Raw genomic sequence first — 18407 nt, 5'->3', positions numbered from 1 at the left:
ATAATCAGCAAAAGTCATGAATATTTAAAACCTCCTGATTCTGCTCACTACGATGACTTCTAAAAGCTGATCTCTGCCCAGTTTCCCAGAGCTGGATTGGAGACTGGAGTCCCAGCACGCTTCTTTATTGGCCAACTAACTAAATAAACGCTTTCCCTTTGCTTTAACGGCCTTGTCGGTTTCTGTTCAAACAGGCTGCGCCAGCGGGGACCTGAACCTCACCCAGTCCTGGAACACTTCGGGCAGTTACAAGCTTTATAAGACGACATCACACTCAGCATTTAGTATTCTGCTAAAAAAAAAAAAAAAACTAAAAATACCTTTTCCGTCTCAAAAACACAAATGTCTAATAAAAGGACAGCATTTGCTACCCTTTTTTCCCCTTTCCATTTGATGTTCCCCTAATTGTCTACTTCTTTCCCAAGTTCCCAAGTCCATACACGAAAAGAACAGGGGTTCAGCGGCTGCCCTCCTGCCCCAACTCTGCGTGGCAGAACCAAAAACGCAAAAACGCGTGCACAAAGAGTCAGTCTCCGAGCCCGGCCATCAACACCAAGATGGATAGAAGGCGACTTAAAAAAACAAAACAAAACAAAAAACCCAGCGCCGTCCAGTCGGCGGGAAACGGACGCTTCGCGGTAGGGCGGGATTTCCGGGCACTGCAGAAAAGGTCCCTGGAAAAGGCATTTACCTCACCACGTCCGGTTTCTGGGCCGTGCGGAAAGAGCGTCGGATCCGGCGCCTGGATGCGCTTTATGTATCCTCAGAGATGGGACAGAATCCTGTGTCGCTGGGGAAGGGATTTTAGAGTTTCTCCACACGAATTGTAACCGACGATCTGCCTCAACTTTGCGGCTTTTTGCTGGTCTGGAAACGCAGGTACCGAGGGCCTCTGACCGACGCTGCAAGGTGAATACGAAACCAAATCCGCTGCCTTCCGGTCGATTCGGACTCAGACAAAAACAAACCAAACCCACTACCGTAGTCTATCGCGACTCTATAGGACTAAGTAGAATTGTCCCATAGAGTTTCCAAGGAGCGCCTGGTGGATTCCAACTGCCGGCTTTTCGGTTAGCAGCAGTAGCTCTTAACCACTATTCGGACTCATAGGGCCCATAAAAGGGGAGTAGAACTGCCCTTTGGAAGCCGATTGCCACATCTTTCTCCAGCGGAGCGGCTGGTCGGCCCCAACTGCCAACGCCTTAACCGTGGCGCCACCAGGGCTCCTCCAAGGTGAATGAAGCCTGAACTATTGTGTGCAGCACTAGTGTAAAACCTGGGTTCATACTCTTACCGGTGTGATGAGAAAGATGAGTACAACTTTCTTAAGAACGCGGGGGAAATAGGCAATTTTAACGTATTCAAAAGAATACAGAGTTTTGATTTCAGCGCAGTAATAAAACCTGAATATTTTGAAGGCCCTGTGCTAAGTAGGTACAGTTTTCTCTTAGACCTCTATAATTATCTTTCTCTCTACTTATTATCTTGTGCTTAACTAAAATTAATCTTATTCGTTTAGGGCAGCTAACTTTTTAGCAAAAAGTAACCAACCCATCTTCCGGTGTGGGTTCTCTCATGCTGGAATTCTTCCAAATTAAGCCACAATATCTTTTTAATGCTGCACACGTATACAGGAGAGGGGATTAAAATCAGAGATGAGTTACTTACAAAAAGGCTGATAAAGACCTAGAGAGAACATCTAAATCTATCTCCCCTCCACCTTCCTTATTTTACTTAGAAATCTGAGAATCTATTACATACTAGCTGTTGCTCTAGGTGGTAGAAATGTATAGATAAAGGCAGTGTGGGCAGGAACAACAAAGAACTGCTTCTTTGAAGACCTGGAACTCTCTATTTCCTCTTATGGGAGAAATGTAATTGTGAAATCTGGGGGAGGGAGAAGCCTGGTGATTAATCAGCAGATCCTTTCTTGACATTTTATTGGGTTCTGATATGAAGGATTAGTGATGATAAATTCTCGCAGTGTCAGTGACCCCATCTCAGTAGGAGAAACCAGCTTGTCCTCACGTGGAGTTGAGAAGGGGTAAGTTGTGGGACTAATAAATGGAGCAGTTGAAGTGTTGGTTTGTGGCCGGATTCTTAAGTCCCTATATGGAATTTAGTTTAAGAAAATCATTCCTGGAAATTAGTATTTGTTAGGCACTGTTCCCAGCAATGCAGAATACCTCTTAAAGCTAAACCCAGTGGGAAGATTTGGTTAAAGAAGTATTGGAGCAAAATGTGAGTGTAAGTTATGATGAGGTTGTGAGAGTAGGAAGTAAAGATATAGTTGAGAATGTCAGAGGAGGTGGCAAGGAATTTCTTTGGAGGAAAGTGTGACAGGCAGAACCCCTTGCCTTTGAGTCAGTTTCAACTTATGCTGACCCCGTATGTCGCATAGTAGAGCTGTTACATAGGATTTTCTTGGCTGTAATTGGGTTTTTTTTTTTTTTTTAATCTTTATGTAAGCAGATTGCTGGGCCTTTCTTCTGTAGTGCTGCTGAGCGGGCTTGAGCTGCCAACCTTTAGGTTAGCAGCTGATTGCAGACTGCTTCTGCCACCCAGGGACTCCTTACAAGTAGACAGCTTACGTATACAGAGACTTGGAATGAAGACAAAACTTGGAGAATTTGAGGATCTGAAAGAATTTCACTGTGGCTGTGTGAGGGAGAGGAATGTGGGTAGCATGTAATAAAACTTGAAAAAAAAAAAAAACTTGAAAGGTAGGTTTATATAATGAAAGCTTAAAATTAAATGGAATCTTGAAAGACAGATTATACAGGCAGTCTCCACGTTACCAACGAGATCCGTTCCTAAGTCTTTCTTTAAGTCGACTTTGTAGGTAAGTTGGAACAGGTATATACAGTTCTTAGTTAGCATCAGTTAGTCAAATGTTTGTTTTAGTATATAGTATATATTTTATGAAGGAAACCCTCATGGCGTAGTGGTTAAGAGCTACAGCTGCTAACCAAAAGGTCAGCAGTTCGAATCCACCAGGCGCTCCTTGGAAACTCTATGGGGCAGTTCTTCTCTGTCCTATAGGGTCGCTATTAGTTGGAAGTGACTCAGCGGCAGTGGGTTTGGTTTGGTTTTTTTATGCATATGAAACACTTAAATGGTTCCAAGGCTCACAGTATATTCATGAGCATTACAGAGTACCATAATGCATACGTTCCTTACTACAAACCATTGTATTTAACTCAAGTTTTTAATGTAATTGGCTTTATCACAAGTTTAAGTACAAGTTGTCTGTACATCTGTTGTTCATAACCCAGGGACTGCGTGTATGTTGACATTCTAAAATATTTTTCATTTTTTACTACCTGCCTTAGGTTTGTTGCTTCATTACATTTTACCCACATGCTTGTACAGAACCGGAACATTTAGCTTTGTTTGTGTGTGCTTTCAGTGACTATACTGCTAGTTTAATATTGGCTAACACCCGTTGGAATCAATTCAGACAGCACCGGGGTTGGTTTCTGGTAAAGCCTTTGTTCTGTCCTCATTATTGGACTCTTGTTTACTCTCATACGTTAGTAAGGAAATTGGCATGAAAGCATACACAATAGGCTATTATTGAATTTCTGGAATTGAAATCCTAAACATGGGCTCAGCAAACTTTGTAGGCTTAAGAAGTGTTCTTGAATTTTTCTCGTAATACTTTGGCATGAACTAAGGAATGTGAGGGAAGATAAGAAGGGAAAATTAGTAGTGGAAAGGGCAAGGGAAATGAGAAGAAAGCACAATGAAAATGGATTTGATAGAGAAAAGGATGTATTAAATATTTATTATAGAATTTTCTTGGAAAATTCACATTTCAGGGATAGACCAAAGACTTCCTAAGAGCCAAAAACATTACTGTTTCGTTTATATATATATATATATATATATATAATTTTTATTGTGCCTTAAGTGAAAGTTTACAAATCCAGTCAGTCTCTCACACAAAAACTTATATACACCTTGCTATATACTCCCAATTGCTTTCCCCCTAATGAGACAGCCCACTCCTTCCCTCCACTCTCTCTTTTCACGTCCATTTCGCCAGCTTCTAACCCCCTCTACCCTCTCACCTCCCCACCAGGCAGGAGATGGCAACATAGTCTCAAGTGTCCACCTGATCCAAGAAGCTCACTCCTTACCAACATCCCTCTCCAACTCATTGTCCAGGCCAATCCCTGTCTGAAGAGTTGGCTTTGAGAATGGCTTCTGTCCTGGGGCAACAGAAGGTCTGGGGGCCATGACCACCGGGGTCCTTCTAGTCTCACTCAGACCATTAAGTCTGGTCTTTTTTACCAGAATTTGAGGTTTGTGTCCCACTGCTCTCCTGCTCCCTCAGGGGTTCTCTGCTGTGTTCCCTGTCTGGGCAGTCATCAGTTGTAGCCAGGCACCATCTAGTTCTTCTGGTCTCAGGCTGCTGTAGTCTCTGGTTTATGTGGTCCTTTCTATCTCTTGTGTTTGTAATTACCTTGTGCCCTTGGTGTTCGTCATTCTCCTTTGATCCAGGTGGGTTGTGACCAATCGATGGTCTTAGATGGCCGCTTGCTATTGTTTAAGACCCCAGACACCACTCTTCAAAGTGGGATCCAGAATGTTTTCTTAATAGATTTTATTATGCCAATTGACTTAGATGTCCCCTGAAACCATGGTCCCCAAACCCCTGCCCCTGCTATGCTGGCCTTCGAAGCATTCAGTTTATTTAGGAAACCTCTTTGCTTTTTGTTTAGTCCAGTTGTGCTGACCTCGACTGTATTGTGTGTTGTCCTTCCCTTCACCTAAAGTAGTTCTTATCTACTGTTTAATTAGTAAATACCCCTCTCCCACCCTCCCTCCCTACCCCTGCTCGTAACCATCAAAGATTGTTTTCTTCTCTGCTTAAACTGTTTCTCGAGTTCTTATAGTAGTGGTCTTATATAATATTTGTCCTTTTGGAGCTGACTAAATTCACTCAGCATAAGGCCTTCCAGGTTCCTCCATGTTATGAAATGTTTCACAGATTCATCACTGTTCTTTATCGATGCGTAGTATTCCGTTGTGTGAATATACCATAATTTATTCATCCATTCATCTGTTGATGGGCACCTGGGTTGCTTCCATGTTTTTGGTATTGTAAACAGTGCTGCAGTGAACATGGGCGTGTGTATATCTGTTCGTGTAAAGGCTCTTATTTCTCTAGGATATATTCCAAGGAGTGGGATTGCTGGATTGTGTGGTAGCTCTATTTCTAGCTTTTTAAGGAAGCGCCAAATCGATTTCCAGAGTGGCTGTACCATTTTACATTCCCACCAGCAGCGTAGAAGTGTTCTAGTCTCTCCACAGCCTCTCCAACATTTATTATTTTGTGTTGTTTGGATTAATGCCAGACATGTTGGAGTGAGATGAAATCTCATTGTAGTTTTGATTTGCATTTCTCGTAACAGCTAATGATGGTGAGCCTTTCCTCATGTATCTGTTAGCTGCCTGAATGTCTTCTTTAGTGAAGTGTCTATTCATATCTTTTGCCCATTTTTTAATTGGGTTGTCTTTTTGTAGTTGAGTTTTTGCAGTATCATGTAGGTTTTAGAGATCAGGTGGTGATCAGAAATGTCATAGCTAAAACCTTTTTCCCAGTCTGTACGTAATCCTTTTACTCTTTCAGTGAAGTCTCTGGATGAGCATAGGGGTTTGATTTTTTAGGAGCTCCCAGTTATTTAGTTTTTCTTCTGTATTGTTAGTAATGTTTTCTATACTGTTTATGCCATGTATAAGGGCTCCTAGCATCCCTGTTTTTTTCTTCCATGGTCTTTATTGTTTTAGATTTTATGTTTAGGTCTCTGATCCATTTTGAGTTAGTTTTTGTGCATGGAGTGAGGTATGGGTCTTGTTTCATTTTTTTTTTGCAGATGGATATCCGGTTATGCCGGCACCATTTGTTAAAAAGACTGTCTTTCCCCCATTTAACTGTTTGGGGGCGTTTGTCAAATATCAACCTCTCATACATGGGTGGATTTATGTCTGGATTCTCCATTCTATTCTATTGGTCTAGAATCTGTTGTTGCACCAGTACCAGGCTGTTTTGACTACTGTGGCGGTATAATAGGTTCTAAAATCAGGTAGAGTGAGGCCTCCCACTTTATTCTTCTTTTTCAGTAATGCCTTAGTTATCCGAGGCCTCTTTCCCTTCCATATGAAGTTGGTGATTTGTGTCTCCATCTCATTAAGGAATGTCACTGGAATTTGGATCAGAATTGCCTTAAATTTGTAGATTGCTTTTGGTTGAATAGACATTTTTATAATGTTAAGTTTCCCTATCCACGAGCAAGGTATGTTTTTCTGCTTATGGAGGTTTCTTGCAGAAGTGTTTTGTAGTTTTCTTTGTGTAAGTCTTTTACATCTCTGGTAAGATTTATTCCTAAGTATTTTATCTTCTTGGGGGTTCCTGTAAATGGTGATTTCCTCTTTGATGTTCTTTTTGTTGGTGTAGAGGAATCCAACTGATTTTTATATGTTTATCTTGTATCCCGATATTCTGCTGAACTCTTCTACTAGTTTCAGTATTTTTCTTGAGGATTCCCTAGGGTTTTCTGTGCATAAGATCATGTCATTTGCAAATAGAGATAATTTTACTTCTTCCTTACCTATCTGGATGCCCTTTATTTCTTCATCTAGCCTAATTGCTCTGGCTAGGACCTCCAGCACAATGTTGAATAAGAGCAGTGATAAAGGGCATCCTTGTCTGGTTCCCGATCTCAAGGGGAATGCTTTCAGGCTTTCTCCACTTAGGATAATGTTAGCTGTTGGCTTTGTATAAATGCCCTTTATTATATTGAGGAATTTTCCTTCTCTTCCTATTTTGCTGAGAGTTTTTATCATGAATAGGTGTTAAACTTTGTCAAACGCCTTTTCTGTATCAATTGATAAAATCATGTGATTCTTGTCTTCTGTTTTATTTATATGATGGATGACATTAATTATCTTTCTAATGTTAAACCATCCTTGCATACCTGGTATGAATCCCACTTGGTCATGGTGAATTAGTTTTTTGGTATGTTGTTGAATTCTATTGGCTAGAATTTTGTTGAGGATTTTTGCATCTAAGTTCATGAGGGATATAGGCCTGTAATTTTCTTTTTTTGTGGTGTCTTTTTTTTAGCTGGTTTTGGTATCAGGGATATGGTGGCTTCATAGAATGAGTTAGGTAGTATTCCGTCATTTCCTATGCTTTGAAATACCTTTAGTAGTAGGGGTGTTAACTCTTTTCTGAAAGTTTGGTAGAACTCTGCAGTGAAGCCGTCGGAACCAGGGCTTTTTTTTTGTTGGGAGTTTTTTGATTACCTTTTCAATCTCTTCTTCTGTTATGAGTCTATTTAGTTGTTCTACCTCTGTTTGTGTTAGTTTAGATAGATAGTGTGTTTCTAGGAATTCATCCATTTCTTCTAGGTTTCCAAATTTGCTACGGTACAGTTTTTCATAGTGATCTGATATGATTCTTTTAATTTCAGGTGGGCCTGTTGTAATATCACCTATCTCATTTCTTCTTCAGGCTATTTTTTTCCTCTCCTGTTTTTCTTTTGTTGGTTTGGCCAATGGTTTATCAATTTTGTTAATTTTTTCGAAGAACCAGCTTTTGGTGGTGTTAATTCTTTCAATTGTTTTTCTGTTTTCTGTTTCATTTAGTTCAGCTCTAATTTTTATTATTTGTTTTCTTCTGGTGCCTGAGGGTTTCTTTTGTTGCTCTCTTTCTATTTGTTCAAGTTGTAGGGATAATTCTTTGATTTTGGCCCTTTCTTCTTTTTGTATGTGTGCATTGATTGATATAAATTGACCTCTGAGCACTGCTATCGCTGTGTCCCAAAGGTTCTGATAGGAAGTGTTTTCATTCTCCTTGGATTCTGTGAATTTCATTATTCCATCCTTAATATCTTGTATAATCCAGTCTTTTTTGTGCAGGGTATTGTTCAGTTTCCAAGTGTTTCTTTTCCCTGATTTTCTGTTACTGATTTCCACTTTTATGGCCTTTTGGTCAGAGAAGATGCTTTGTAATATTTCAGTGTTTTGGATTCTGCTAAGGGCTTGCTTTATGACCTAATATGTGGTCTATTCTAGAGAATGTTCCATGTGCACTAGAAAAGATAGTATACTTGGTTGCTGTTGGGTGGAGTGTTCTGTATGTCTCTGAGGTCAAATTGTTTGATTTTGGCATTTAGATCTTCCGTGTCTTTATTGAGCTTCTTTCTGGATGTCCTATCCTTCACCGAAAGTGGCGTGTTGAAGTCGCCTACTATTATTGTGGAGCTGTCTATCTCACTTTTCAGTGCTGATAAAGTTTGTTTTATGTATCTTGCAGCCCTGTCATTGGGTGTGTAAATATTTAACATGGTTATATCTTCTTGGTATATTGTCCCTTTAATCATTATATAGTGTCCTTCCTTATCCTTTCTGATGGATTTAACTTTAAAGTCTATTTTGTCAGAAATTAATATTGCCACTCCTGCTCTTTTTTGATTATGATTTGCTTGATATATTTTTTTTCCATCCTTTGAGTTTTAGTTTGTCTGTGTCTCTAAGTCTAAAATGTGTCTCTTTAGGCAGCATGTAGATGGATTGTGTTTTTTAATTCATTCTGCCACTCTCTGTCTCTTTATGAGTTCAGCGGTATCATTTTGATGTCTTTTTTTGTGTGTTGTTGACAGTTTCTTTTTCCCACTTAATTTTATGTGCTGAGTAGATTATCTTTATATATTGTCCTTTCCTCATATTCGTTGTTATTGATTTTGTTTCTGCTGAGTCTCTATTTTTTTCTTGTATTTTATTTCGATGTGTAGGATAGTTTTTCTCCTTTGTTGTTACCTTGTTATTTAGCCCTATTTTTCTTAATTGAAGCCTAACTTTTATTTCTTTGCATCGCCTTATCCTCCTCTCCATATGGAAGATACACGACTACATTTCTTAGTCCCTCTTTATTGTTTTAATGTTGTCTTCTTTTATGGAATAACATTGCTGTTATCCTGTTTTGAGTGTGTTTTTTTCCTTCTTGATTTATTTTTTTGATTTCCCTGTCTGGGTTGACTTCTTATTGCTCTGCCCAGTGTTCTAATCTTGGGGTGATAACCCAATATTACTGATTTTCTAACCAAAGAACTCTGTTTAGTATTTCTTGTAATTTTGGTTGGGTTTTTACGTATTCCCTAAGCATCTGTTTATCTGGAAATATCCTAATTTCACCCTCATATTTGAGACACAGTTTGCTGGATATATGATTCTTGGCTGACAATTTTTTTCCTTCAGTTTTTATATAAGTCATCCCATAGCCTTCTTGCCTGCATGGTTTCTGCCGAGTAGTCCAAGCTTATTCTTATTGGCTTTCCTTTGTAGGTGACTTTTTGTTTATCCCAGGCTGCTCTTCAAATTCTCTTTGAATTCTGCATTTCAAAATCTTTGATTTTGTCAAGTTTGGTTGTAATATGTCTTGGTGACTTTCTTGTAACATCTACCTTATGTGGAGTTCGATGAGCATCTTGGATAGGTATCTTCTAATCTTTCACGATATCGGGGAAGTTTTCTGCCAACACATCTTCAACAATTCTCTTTGCGTTCTCTGTTATCCCTCCCTGTTCTTGTATTCCAGTCACTTGTAGGTTGTCTTGATAGAATCCCACGTGACTCTTAAGGTTTCTTCATTTTTTTTTTTAATTCTTTTATCTGATTTTTCTTCAAATATGTTAGTGCCAAGTGCTTTATCTTCAAGTTCAGAAATTCTGCCTTCCACTTGCTCAATTCTGCCTCTCTGACTTTCTATTTATTTGTCTACTTCCGTAATTTTATTATTAATCTTCTGAATTTCTGATTGCTGTCTCTCTATGGATTTTTCCAGCTTAGTAAAGTTTTCATTATGTTCCTGAATAATCTTTTTAATTTCTTCAATTGCTTTATCTGTGTGTTCCTTGGCTTGTTCTGCATATTGCCTCATTTCCTTCCTGATGTTTTGAATGGTTCTGTATGTTAATCTTTTGTATTCTGCCTCTGGTAATTCCAGGAATTCACTTTCATCTAGAATAGTCCTGGATTCTTTGTCTTGAGAACTTGTTGAGACGATTATGGTCTGTTTCTTTATGTGACTTGATATTGACTGTTGTCTCTGAGCCATCTATAAGTTTTTGTATTAGTTTATTTTATGTTCGCTTACTGTGTCTTAGCTTCTTGTTTTCTTTTGTTTTGATATGCCCAGATGGGTTGCTTGAGTGAGCTAGCTTGATTATTTTCACCTTTGGACCTCTGACGTCCTGTCCCCAGATGGCTAGAGCAGTTATCAGGTATATCAATATAGAAGTCCATTCACTTTTCTTGTATGAATTCAGTTCAGGTGTCCGGGTAGCTGATCATCAAGTGAGTAGTACAGGCTCTGTCCTACAGTCTTAGAGGGGCAGGCATGATTGGTGTAGGTACCGGTATCCGGTTGCAGCAGTGGATCACACTCTGAACAAGGCAGGGGGCTGAGAATCATCCCCCATGTGTCTCTGAGGAAAGCGTGTCCCTGTTCCCTAGAGCATACAAGTTGGCGGGTTCTGCAGACGGACCATGGGCACCCAGTGTTTTTGGTTGTAAGGACTGGGAGGTACCAGTTATCCTTGGACCCCTGTTGTGGGTGGCTGGGTGACCTGAGTGAAGCTACCAGTCCTTAGGCCCCTGATATGGGTGGGTGGGGACCCTGTTTAATAGGCAAAGCAATGTGAAACGCGAAGCACCCAGCTCTCTGCCACATAGCTGAAATGGTCGGAGTCTGCCAACAAGGGCCTATTCTCCTGAAATAGGCCCATACAGGTCCGTGTAGAGGGGTAAGGTACTCAATGTCCATGGACCATTTATGCCTGGACAGGAGCCGCTTCTGTCCTCAGCTCCCCCAGTTAGTGGAGCTGGCAAATTAACTTTTCCCCCAGTTGCAAATTTATTCCTTCTCCAAGGCCGGGAGGATGGCTCTAGGTGCTCAACAGGGTCTATCTCAGGCCCAGGGAAGTCAGCCACTGAAGCCGGCTTGGGAGCGGAGGGATAGGGGGAGGTGGGATGTGGTAAAATATACACAAGTACTTAGCTTTTGCCAAGAGCACCGTTCTTCTCTGTTTCCGGCAGTGTGAGTAGGCTATGTGGCTGGCTGCTTCTTCCTGAGGAAATTGAGGCCGAACGCTAGTACCAGCCCACCGCCAGAGCTCCTGGGAATGGTGCCTGAGGGCTACCCACGATTTAAGTCCAGTAACTCCTCTCTGCTTCTGAACTGTCTCTTCCTCTGCTGCCCCTCAGGTCGTTTTCTAAGCTTGCCTTTAATGCTCAGGTCTCCTAGCTTGTCATAAATATACTCGTTTCACATGTTTTTTCAGGTCTTTGTTGTAAAGTGGGCTCGCCGGAAGTGTCTGCCTATTCCTCCATCTTGGCTCCACCCCCAGTATTTATGTTTTTAATGATTTAAGAATAAGAGGATGTAGATTTGATGGCATCCATACTAATTGCCCTTTTGTTGTTGGATGTTGGAGGGAGAGGTAGTGTATCAAGACAGAGCAGACAGACTTCTTAGAGCAAGAGCAGAAGATAAGTTGTTTATTGATGCTGTTATCTCGTGATAATAATTAAAAACTAATGATTTTATAAGCCTTTATTCTTAATTTCTATTTGAAGACTTTATTCGTTTCCCTAGAAAGAGTATTGTGGGAAAGGTAGGCAAATTTATAATAGCCATTGTAAAAACAGCTTGTGGGCAGTGCCTGACCACCTCTAACCCCATAAGGGGGAAGGAGAACCAAGATCAACAGCCCAGGGCTGATTCCTAGGTCAGACATGCCTCATCTCTTCATCATCTTTACCAATTCTGACACCAACCATCCCTCCCTTAGCACTCTCTACTGGGTTCAGTAATTCATTGCAGTGACCACAGGGAACTCACAGGCCATAATCATAACTATGGGGCTTATTAGGGAAGTAACAGTTACAATTCAGGCTCAGGAACACTCAAGGTACACTTCTTTCATCAGGGTAGCCTCTTCCCAGCTGTGCTCAGAGGTACACCTCTCCCTGGCCCTCAATCTCTGCCCAAAGGCAACGAGCATTCTCTCTCCGTGGGCTGGGATGTCCACTACACCATCTCCTGCTGCTCAGTCTCTGCTGCTTGGGCTCTCCCAATGGTCTTTCGTTCCTTGATGGTGGGCTCCTCCTCACTGCTTTGCAATTGGCCCTCTTTTAAGGCAAAACAGACCAATCCCCCTGGTAGGCCACAGTTACCCTATCACACAATCACATGGTTGGGAATGACAAACTCGCGGCTAGAAAGGCCACACACAAAAATTATTAATCAGATTGCAGTCATCTAAGTCCTCATCAAGTTCCTTTAGCACTTTTCTTCTATACTGAAGTCATAGTTAATATGGAGAAAATAGGACCTCTACTTGAATTTTCTCCATTGAGTTGCCCCTTATGTTTGCCTCATTTCCAAGGGCAAAACATGCACAGAGCATACTCGAGGCAAAAAGCAAACTTCTGGGCACATTGTGTTTGGGTTTGTGTGTGTAGACCTGCCAGCTTTGTGAACTGAGCTGGTAAGTGACCGTAAGAACTTATTTCCCCTAGACTAGAAGCAGGCGTAAGGACCTGAGCACTATTCTACTTGACCGTTTAGGCTGAGACACTTCCCAAGTTGAAGGCAGCCCCACGTTGCTTCGTTAGAGGATCCAGTAGAGAGGAAAAGGAGGGAGAACAGAACCAAGAGAATCCAAAATAGGTATTACCAGTGGAATTAGGTTAACTTTGTTCCCTCCTACAGAAAGGCTGTCTTATGTTGGCTGGATTACTTACTTTTGGTTCAAAACCAGTATGTTTCTCTGGAAGAGGGTTGGTAAGGATGTGGAGGGGAGGACAGATCTGGTCAAGTCTGAAGTTTCCCCACTTAAATTTGCCAGTGAACAGTTACTAGGTATTAACCTTAGTACCCACAGGGCAAATTGCTTCTCATTTTGAAACTTACAGAGAATGTTTCAGACTAGTCCTAACCCATAACACCTTGTGAGAGAAATTTCATCAAATATCAGTTAAAGTATGGAGAATACTACTAACCAGACTGTTGTAAAATATGTATTATCAACTACAGATATTGACTTTGTATTGTCTGTTACTTAATCTCTTACCATATGCATGCATGTCTGTACCTATTCCATGAATTTCTTAGCCATAAAAACCTACATGTAAGTATAGTTTACTTAACGGTCCATATGCAAAGAAATTATCAACCTTTCTTTTTTTTTTTTTTGCCTTTTTTTTTTATTTTATTAACTTTTATTGAGCTTCAAGTGAACGTTTACAAATCAAATCAGACTGTCACATATAAGTTTATATACACCTTACTCCGTACTCCCGCTTGCTGTCCCCTTAATGAGTCAGCCCTTCCAGTCTCTCCTTTTCTGACAATTTTGCCAGCTTCCAACTCTCTCTATCCTCCCGTCCCCCCTCCAGACAGGAGATGCCAACACAGTCTCAAGTGTCCACCTGGTATAATTAGCTCACTCTTCATCAGCATCTCTCTCCTACCCACTGTCCAGTCCCTTTCATGTCTGATGACTTGTCTTCAGGAATGGTTCCTGTACTGGGCCAACAGAAGGTTTGGGGACGATGACGGCCGGGATTCCTCTAGTCTCAGTCAGACCATTAAGTATGGTCTTTTTGTGAGAATTTGGGGTCTTCATCCCACTAATCTCCTGCTCCCTCAGGGGTTCTCTGTTGTGCTCCCTGTCAGGGCAGTCATCGATTGTGGCCAGGTACCAACTAGTTCTGGTCTCAGGATGATGTAGGTCTCTGGTTCATGTGGCCCTTTCTGTCTCTTGGGCTCTTAGTTATCCCGTGACCTTGGTGTTCTTCATTCTCCTTTGATCCAGGTGGGTCGAGACCAATTGATGCATCTTAGATGGCCGCTTGTTAGCATTTAAGACCCCAGACGCCAGATTTCAAAGTGGGATGCAGAATGTTTTCATAATAGAATTATTTTGCCAATTGACTTAGAAGTCCCCTTAAACCATGGTCCCTAAACCCCTGCCCTTGCTCTGCTGACCTTTGAAGCATTCAGTTTATCCTAGAAACTTCTTTGCTTTTGGTCCAGTCCAGTTGAGCTGACCTTCCGTGTATTGAGTATTGTCCTTCCCTTCACCTGAAGCAGTTCTTATCTACTAATTAATCAGTAAAAAACCCTCTCCCACCCTCCCTCCCTCCCTCCCTCCCTCCCTCCCTCGTAACCACAAAAGTATGTGTTCTTCTCAGTTTATACTATTTCTCAAGATCTTATAATAGTGGTCTTATACAATATTTGTCCTTTTGCCACTGACTAATTTTGCTCAGCATAATGCCTTCCAGGTTCCTCCATGTTATGAAATGTTTCACAGAATCGTCACTGTTCTTTATCAATCCGTACTATTCCATTGTGTGACTATACCACAATTTATTTAACCATTCATCCGTTGATGGACACCTTGGTTGCTTCCAGCTTTTTGCTGTTGTAAACAGAACTGCAATAAACATGGGTGCGCATATATCTGTTTGTGTGCAGGCTCTCGTTTCTCTAGGGTATATTCCGAGGAGTGGGATTTCTGGGTTGTATGGTAGTTCTATTTCTAACTGTTGAAGATAACGCCAGATAGATTTCCAAAGTGATTGTACCATTTTACATTCCCACCAGCAGTGTATTTTTTTTTTTTTTTTTACCAGCAGTGTATAAGAGTTCCAATCTCTCCGCAGCCTCTCCAACATTTATTATTTTGTGTTTTTTGGATTAATGCCAGCCTTGTTGGAGTGAGATGGAATCTCATCGTAGTTTTAATTTGCATTTCTGTAATGGCTAATGATCGAGAGCATTTTCTCATGTATCTGTTAGCTGCCTGAATATCATCTTTAGTGAAGTGTGTGTTCATATCCTTTGCCCACTTCTTGATTGGGTTGTTTGTCTTTTTGTGGTTGAGTTTTGACAGAATCATATGGATTTTAGAGATCAGGCGCTGGTCTGAGATGTCATAGCTGAAAATTCTTTCCCAGTCTGTAGGTGGTCTTTTTACTCTTTTGGTGAAGTCTTCAGATGAGCATAGGTGTTTGATTTTTAGGAGCTCCCAGTTATCTGGTTTCTCTTTGTCATTTTTGGTAATGTTTTGTATTCTGTTTATGCCTTGTATTAGGGTTCCTAACGTTGTCCCTATTTTTTCTTCCATGATCTTTATTGTTTTAGTCTTTATGTTTAGGTCTTTGGTCCACTTGGAGTTAGTTTTTGTGCATGGTGTGAGGTATGGGTCGTGTTTCATTTTTTTGCAAATGGATATCCAGTTATGCCAGCACCATTTGTTAAAAAGACTATCTTTTGCCCAATTAACTGACACTGGGCCTTTGTCAAATATCAGCTGCTCATATGTGGATGGATTTATATCTGGGTTCTCAATTCTGTTCCACTGGTCTATATGTCTGTTGTTGTACCAGTACCAGGCTGTTTTGCCTACTGTGGCTGTATAATAGGTTCTGAAATCAGGTAAAGTGAGGCCTCCCACTTTCTTCTTCTTTTTCAGTAATGCTTTGCTTATCCGAGGCTTCTTTCCCTTCCATATGAAATTGGTGATTTGTTTCTCTATCCCCTTAAAATATGACATTGAAATTTGGATCGGAAGTGCGTTAAATGTATAGATGGCTTTTGGTAGAATAGACATTTTTACTATGTTAAGTCTTCCTATCCATGAGCAAGGTATGTTTTTCCACTTAAGTATGTCCTTTTGAATTTCTTGTAGTAGAGCTTTGTAGTTTTCTTTGTATAGGTCTTTTACATCCTTGGTAAGATTTATTCCTAAGTATTTTATCTTCTTGGGGGCTACTGTGAATGGTATTGATTTGGTTATTTCCTCTTCGATGTTCTTTTTGTTGATGTAGAGGAATCCAATTGATTTTTGTATGTTTATCTTATAACCTGAGACTCTGCCAAACTCTTCTATTAGTTTCAGTAGTTTTCTGGAGGATTCCTTAGGGTTTTCTGTGTATAAGATCATGTCATCTGCAAATAGAGATAATTTTACTTCCTCCTTGCCAATCCGGATACCCTTTATTTCTTTGTCTAGCCTAATTGCTCTGGCTAGGACTTCTAGCACAATGTTGAATAAGAGCGGTGATAAAGGGCATCCTTGTCTGATTCCCGTTCTCAAGGGAAATGCTTTCAGGCTCCATTTAGAGTGATGTTGGCTGTTGGCTTTGTATAGATGCCCTTTATTATGTTGAGGAATTTTGCTTCAATTCCTATTTTGGTGAGAGTTTTTATCGTAAATGGGTGTTAGACTTTGTCAGATGCCTTTTCTGCATCAATTGATAAGATCATGTGGTTTTTGTCTTTTGTTTTATTTATATGGTGGATTACATTAATGGTTTTTCTAATATTAAACCAGCCTTGCATACCTGGTATAAATCCCACTTGGTCGTGGTAAATTATTTTTTTGATATGTTGTTGAATTCTATTGGCTAGAATTTTGTTGAGGATTTTTGCATCTATGTTCATGAGGGATATAGGTTTGTAATTTTCTTTTTTTGTGGTGTCTTTACCTGGTTTTGGTATCAGGGAGATGGTGGCTTCATAGAATGAGTTAGGTAGTATTCCGTCATTTTCTATGCTTCGAAATACCTTTAGTAGTAGTAGTGTTAACTCTTCTCTGAAAGTTTGGTAGAACTCTGCCGTATAGCCATCCGGGCCAGGGCTTTTTTTCTTGGGAGTTTTTTGATTACCGTTTCAATCTCTTTTTTTGTTATGGGTCTATTTAGTTGTTCTACTTCTGATTGTGTTAGTTTAGGCAGGTAGTGTTTTTCCAGGAATTCATCCATTTCTTCTAGATTTGCAAATTTGTTAGAATACAATCTTTCGTAATAATCTGATATGATTCTTTTAATTTCAGTTGGGTCTGTTGTGATGTGGCCCATCTTGTTTCTTATTCGGGTTATTTGTTTCCTTTTCTGTATTTCTTTAGTCAGTCTGACCAATGGTTTATCAATTTTGTTAATTTTTTCGAAGAACCAGCTTTTGGCTTTGTTAATTCTTTCAATTGTTTTTCAGTTCTCTAATTCATTTAGTTCAGCTGTAATTTTTATTATTTGTTTTCTTCTGGTGCCTGATGGATTCTTTTGTTGCTTGGTTTCTATTTGTTCAAGTTGTAGGGACAGTTCTCTGATTTTCGCTCTTCTTTTTGTATGTGTGCATTTATCGATATAAATTGGCCTCTGAGCACTGCTTTTGCTGTGTCCCAGAGGTTTTGATAGGAAGTATTTTCGTTCTCGTTGCATTCCATGAATTTCCTTGTTCCCTCCTTAATGTCTTCTATAACCCAGTCTTTTTTCAGCAGGGTATTGTTCAGTTTGCAAGTATTTGATTTCTTTTCCCTAATTTTTCTGTTATTGATTTCCACTTTTATGGCCTTGTGGTCTGAGACGATGCTTTGTAATATTTCGATGTTTTGGATTTTGCAAAGGTTTGTTTTATGACCTAATATGTAGTCTATTCTAGAGAATGTTCCATGTGCACTAGAGAAAAAAGTATACTTTGCAGCAGTTGGGTGGAGAGTTTTGTATAAGTCAATGAGGTCAAGTTGGTTGATGGTTTTAATTAGGTCTTCCGTGTCTCTATTGAGCTTCTTACTGATGTCCTGTCCTTCTCCGAAAGTGGTGTGTTGAAGTCTCCTACTATAATTGTGGAGGTGTCTATCGCACTTTTCAGTTCTGTTGAAGTTTGTTTTATGTATCTTGCAGCCCTGTCGTTGGGTGCATAAATATTTAATATGGTTATATCTTCCTGGTCAATTGTCCCTTTTATCATTATGTAGTGTCCTTTATCCTTTGTGGTGGATTTAAGTTTAAAGTCTGTTTTGTCAGAAATTAATATTGCTACTCCTATTCTTTTTTGCTTATTGTTTGCTTGATATGTTTTTTTCCATCCTTTGAGTTTTAGTTTGTGTCTCTAAGTGTAAGGTGTGTCTCTTGTAGGCAGCATATAGACGGATCGTGTTTCTTTATCTAGTCTGAGACTCTCTGTCTCTTTATTGGTGCATTTAGTGCATTTACATTCAGCGTAATTATAGATAAGTAAGTGTTTAGTGCTGTCATTTTGATTCCTTTTTATGTGTGTTGTTGACAGTTTCATTTTTCCACTTTTTGTGCTGAGACTTTTTCTTTGTAAATCGTGAGATCCTCATTTTCATAGTATTTGACTTTATGTTTGCTGAGTCGTTACCTTTTTCTTCGTTTTTATTTTGAGTTATGGAGTTGTTATACCTCTTTGTGGTTACCTTAATATTTACCCCTATTTTTCTAAGTAAAAACCTAACTCGTATTGTCCTATATCGCGTTGTTTCCCTCTCCATATGGCAATTCTATGCCACCTGAATTTAGTCCCT

General features: G+C 39.9%; 1 protein-coding gene and 1 long non-coding RNA gene across 3 annotated transcripts in view; one reads left to right on the top strand and one right to left on the bottom strand.

The window, feature by feature from the left end:
- Window positions 1-756, bottom strand: part of LOC126086848 (uncharacterized) — a 58996-nt gene extending 58240 nt beyond the window's left edge. Inside the window, exon 1 of the long non-coding RNA XR_007519617.1 lies at window positions 692-756. This is a non-coding gene — a long non-coding RNA (uncharacterized LOC126086848). The remainder of the gene's footprint in view (window positions 1-691) is intronic.
- ECHDC1 (ethylmalonyl-CoA decarboxylase 1) overlaps window positions 675-18407 on the top strand; it is a 58851-nt gene continuing 41118 nt past the window's right edge. Inside the window, exon 1 of one of the 2 annotated variants that reach the window (XM_049902875.1) lies at window positions 675-909. The gene's annotated coding sequence lies outside the window, so the exon portion shown is untranslated. Of the gene's footprint in view, window positions 910-1060; window positions 1234-18407 lie in introns of those variants that run through there. The other variant, XM_049902969.1, reaches the window with a different exon arrangement.

This window comes from Elephas maximus, chromosome 1, assembly GCF_024166365.1.
Source record: "Elephas maximus indicus isolate mEleMax1 chromosome 1, mEleMax1 primary haplotype, whole genome shotgun sequence".
NCBI lineage: Eukaryota > Metazoa > Chordata > Mammalia > Proboscidea > Elephantidae > Elephas > Elephas maximus.
Note: the sequence above shows the minus strand (reverse complement) of the source record. Positions and strands in the feature narration are given on the sequence as shown.